We start from the raw sequence: 5,069 nt of genomic DNA, 5'->3' as shown, positions 1-5,069 counted from the left end.
GAAGCATTATCTGTCACGATTAGCGTCGTTTAGAATTCAGGTTGCCTTCTTGTCGGTTATTTCCTGCAATGGGAAAAGGGGAACGATGAAAGAGCAAACTATGTTCACAATTTTAACGCAAGGGCATAGGGGATCGAACTGGCCTAGTAGGCGTCGTGCGAGCGTGCCGGGGTGTGTGCGCGGGTAAGGTGGAGGCATGCTCGCACGACGCGGAAGGACACACTCGGTTGTGCTGGTGGATGTGCTCAGTTGCACGAAGGGACGTGTGCACAATCACGCGATGACGCTTAGTTGCGTGAGACTAGTGAGAAGCTAGCTTTGCCAAGGAAGGTGGATTGGTCCTCGGGTCACGGCTTGCCGTGAGAGTCGTGGTTAGTCTACCTGCGAAGAAGGTCTTCACTCACTTGCATGGTGGGACGTTAGCTGTTATGCAAAATAGTAAATGAGTAAGATACATGCGATGCGTGAGTTTTTCAAAACTAATGCCGCCATTCACATTGACTCAAAACGATCAAAGTACAATGTAAATTTTGTAAAATAAAGCCCTAAGCCAGTCTTCCACCACACTCGGAGTTTAAGCGAGCTCCTGATTGCATTTTTGTAGTTTGGCATGGGTCGGAGTAAGCTCCCTCTGAGATTATGGTTGGCTGACCAGTTCCACATCTTTCTCAGCAGCTGACCGACGAAGGTGATCGATCCTGTTGTTGGTGAAGTCGACTATGGTGGATGTGCCTGAAGTGGGGGGTGTCCTGGCAGGTGTACCGGTCTTGGTTTGTGGAGATTCGGTGGGAACATCGTGTATTGACGGACTTTGTCGAGGTACGAACAAGAGACCGAGCAAGACGTCTCTTTCCAAGACGAAAGGAAGACTGACTTAGGACTCTTCCATATGAATGACATCCTAATTTTGTAAAACAGATGATGCGTGTGTGAAAAAAAAGTGAATGCCCACGGCTTAATACAAATTACAAGATACATCGCTCTTGAAATAGAAAAGACTCAAGTGGCACGCAGGCCGACTCAACGGACTGTTTGTCGAAGCCGGGTTGGAGGATGGCATGGATCTCCTGCAGAATGCATGGTTTTAGTGCTACAGGGACCGTGCTACGTAAGGATGGGGGCTCCCGACTCAAGGGTGTCAATTCCTTGAAACCGAGCGGGATTCTTTTCAAGGCCTAAGCGGCAGTCGAACTGCGCGCCGTACCCCTACTTCGAACCCCTATCTAACCTATGCTCCTATTACCGGTCGTGGGACGCGACCCATAGGTAACTATAAGCTAGTATGATATGCAATGCGTGTGCGAGAAATAAAAGTGCGTAAAGTAAATAAGCGAAAAATTACGGAAAGCGATAAATAAACAAGCAAACAAAGTAAGCGAGAACGAGCCCGAACCCTCTAATGATCCCCAGTGGAGTCGCCAAGCTGTGCGCACCCGAATTTCGTCTCGTCGGGGCACGCATGCGCGCGCCTAAGCAAACGCCTCAATGCAACGCGGCTTGGGAGTGTCCACCTTCCCTGGGACGCGCGACGGACGCAAGTGAGAAGGAGTCGCCACTACCTGTTTACGACCCGAGGGTCGAGGGCCGGTGAGTCACCCGGGTCTAGGGGTACGGGGTACACCTAAAATGCTAAGACAATGGTCTTGTACGGAACCGAAAATTCCGGATTCGGGGGTTCTATTACGTGTGGGCCTATATCCCACACGCCCTTTCGGTACTCTAACTTGCTAGGCTTGCCATTTTTATTTATTTACCACATGATTAAGTTTCGCTCATCTTACGCGTTTTGACACCGTAAATTCGAAGAAACACTCTGACCATCTACTCTCCGACCGGGATTCTTACATGAATAAATGTACAACATAAATCCTTACATTGTCCTCTCAAATAAATAAAATACAAATTACAACTGAATCTCGGTCGAATCGCATTCGGTTATTATTCCACTCGTGCTCACCGTGTGGTTTGAAAGACTGGAACTAAAATTAAGATGCGCGCTCAGTGTTAGGGGGTTAGACCCCGTGATCTACGGTTGGGGCGTTGGACCCCCTATAGATCGTATCCTAGGGGATCGGGCTCGATCCGCATATCAAAACAAGTGCAATAATGTAACAAAACGGGCATAAATAGACAAACAATTGGGTTTTATATTGCCGAATTTACGTGGATTAACCAATTATTAACCAGGGTATCTTGGCATGCAAATCCTACCCTGAACAGACAAAGTGGGTACAAGGTGTGAATCGATCAAGGATCGCCTCGGGAGGTATTTCGCATTTGGCATTATTTTCCGAGGATTTGACGCACGTGATGTCTGTTGTCAAGTCTTGTGTTTGTAGGTTATTTTTTAGGATTGTTTTATGTTGTGACACTACAGTTGTTACAGGTTATTACCGAACATCGATTCCGCCTGTACATCCTAGAGCCTAGTGCCTATCCCGCTATTGCCCATTTTGTTTTAGCCAAGTACGCAATTAGTCCGTTATTTGTATTTTGAGCCAACCCACCCGAACTAACTACCCGAGACTATGCTAGAATAACAAAAACTCATCGATCGGATAGAGCGGGCTATGCAGTTGAAACTGCGCCTAGACAGGTAGCCCGTCCCTACTCTGATACCGTAGTGTTTCTTCTATTATTCTAACCCTAGGGGTGTCGCTAAGTTACAAACAGACGATTTTGCCCTTGAGGTGAAAATATTTTCAAAAAAAAGAGATTACACGGTACGGACCGCCTCGGCCTGTGACCGGCGCTAACCGATCCCCTGGACCTTCCAGGGTTGTCAAGAACCCTAGAAAACCCAAAAGATCGGTTAATCTATTCGGAAGTGATCTAAGAAGAATTTCCACGCCTCGACCCGAGTTTCCTGAAATCAGGTGATGCCTCGAGTCAAGACGCGCAAGTCCTTCCCATGTCACATCGAATTATGTGTCTCGAGTTTTATAAAATTTGCGAGTTTTGAGAAGGGCACCAACGTATGTTTGCAACCTATCGACGCGTGTTACCGGTTTATTACCAATTCGTACAAAATTGTTAGGGCCAAGTGAATTAATTAATCGCATGAGCATCCCATTACCCCGTTAGTGAAATAATTGATTAAATTAATTAATGTTTTGCCAAATGCTCTAAATATTCGGGTTTCGGACCGTCGAGCCGATCATTGATGGACCGTCCGATGCGAATCCTAATTCCCGATCGCCTTAGGATTTAAAAATTAATTTTAGGTCGAGTTTGCATTATTAACCCGATTCATGTGAGGTTTCTTTAAACGATAAAGCATTTTAAGCACAGATCAAGAGCATATCACAGTATCAAGCACGTCGAACATACAAATTTACATAACCGGTGCCGCCATGATCATGATAAACACATACAAACATGCACGCAAACACGATATCAACGAAATCGATAAAACGGCACGATTCATGGAAAGCGGAAAATCATGCAAAGCACGCACGTTGTCATGCCGTATACATATAATTACAAGAATAAAATATTTAAACATGGCACAAACGCTGCCGGTCGGTGATCCAAGTAGGAAAGGGCTGGATGTCTTTGGAAAATGTTCAGGGCTGATTTGAAAATTCCGAAAAGTTAAGGGACTGATTTACAAATTCCGAAAAGCTCAGGGATTGATGTGAAAATTCGAAAAGTTCAGGGACTAATGTGAAAATTCGAAAAAGTCAGGGACTGATTTGAAAATTCGAAAGGTTCAGGGACTAATGTGAAAATTCCGAAACATCCAGGGACTGATTTGAAAATTGCAAAAAGGTTTACGGACTGATTTAAAAATTCCGAAAAGTTCAGGACTGATCTGGAGATTCCGAAAAGTTTAGGGACTGATTTAAAAATTTCCAAAAGTTCAGGACTGATCTGAAGATATTAGAATGATCGGGACTTGACTGGAAACAATTTCAAAATTCGGGGCAGATCTGAAAAAAAAAATAAAAATGCGCCCTCTGGACTGAAATGAGATAAAATGAAAAGTTCGTAAAATCGAGTTCGCGACGAATCCGATCACCCGCACGACCCAATAACACTCATTTCACATCATATTCATCCAAGCAAACATAGACATTCAGCAAATGAGCCCTAAACATGCCACTAAGTAGAGGATTTACCTAGCGGGAAGTTGAGGGATGATTCTGTAAAAACAAAAAATGCTGGACGAGTTGGGCCGGGCCGTGACGGGCCGAACTGGGCCGAATGGGCTGCTGGAGTTTGAATTGGACCAGATGTGGGCTGGGCCGCGGCTGGCGGGCTGGGCCGCTGCTGGACTGGGCCGGTGCCGCTGGACCAGGCCGCTAGTTGGGCTGCTGGGCGTGTCTGTCCAACGGAGATTTGGACCCGATTAGAAGAAAGAAAAAAAAACGAAAATGGAGAGAAAGAGAGGGGTGGTCCGGGCAGCCATGACGGCTAGACGCGGCGGCGAGAGGGGAGCTGGAGGAAGAGAGAGCCGGGGAGTCGAGCGGTGGGAGGAGCTACGGGATCGGTTGGGAGTTGCAGGCGTTCACGAGCTTGGGGTTTCGGGGGGCCGAAGGTCTTGAGTTCGGCCGGGAAAAAAAAAAGGGTGGGTTCCGAGCTATGGGCGTCCGGATCGTGGGAGCTGAGGGCGAATGGGAGTCGGAGCTGAGGTTTCCCCGTCCATCGAAAATCGAGAGGGAGAGAGAACGTGAGCTGAGAGTTTGTTTTTTTTTTTTTCAGTTCCCCCTGAGAGAGAGAAGAAGAGAAGAAGGCCGAGGATCGTCCGCCCCCCCGATCCCTTGTGCTGTCTGCAGGAAGAAGACGAGGAAAAAGGTTCCCCGACAGAAAAGAGGAAAAGAAGAAAAAAGAAGAAAAAGTAAAAGCAAAAAGGACCGACAAAGGAAAAGCACAGGGTAAAAAGAAAAAGAAAAAGCTACGGTCGGACAAGTTTTTTTTTTTTTTTTTTCGAATTCGACGCGCGTACAAAATTGAAAATTTTGTCTTCTTGATCGGACGTCGGAAAAAAAAATTCGAGATCGCCATCACGTTCAGAAAAATTCGTAGATGGATATTATGCGATAAAATTATTTTCAATCTCGAATTTT

General features: G+C 46.2%; 1 long non-coding RNA gene across 1 annotated transcript; it reads right to left on the bottom strand.

Annotated features, from left to right (window-relative positions):
• Nucleotides 1-469: 469 nt before the first annotated feature.
• LOC116196631 lies at nucleotides 470-4,808 on the bottom strand. Its single transcript, XR_004154860.1, has 2 exons — nucleotides 4,122-4,808; nucleotides 470-1,067 (listed from the first exon to the last, which is right to left on the bottom strand). It is a non-coding gene; the product is annotated as an uncharacterized LOC116196631 (long non-coding RNA).
• Between the last annotated feature and the right edge of the window lie 261 nt (nucleotides 4,809-5,069).

The sequence above is a fragment of the Punica granatum genome, chromosome 2, assembly GCF_007655135.1.
Source record: "Punica granatum isolate Tunisia-2019 chromosome 2, ASM765513v2, whole genome shotgun sequence".
NCBI lineage: Eukaryota > Viridiplantae > Streptophyta > Magnoliopsida > Myrtales > Lythraceae > Punica > Punica granatum.
Note: the sequence above shows the minus strand (reverse complement) of the source record. Positions and strands in the feature narration are given on the sequence as shown.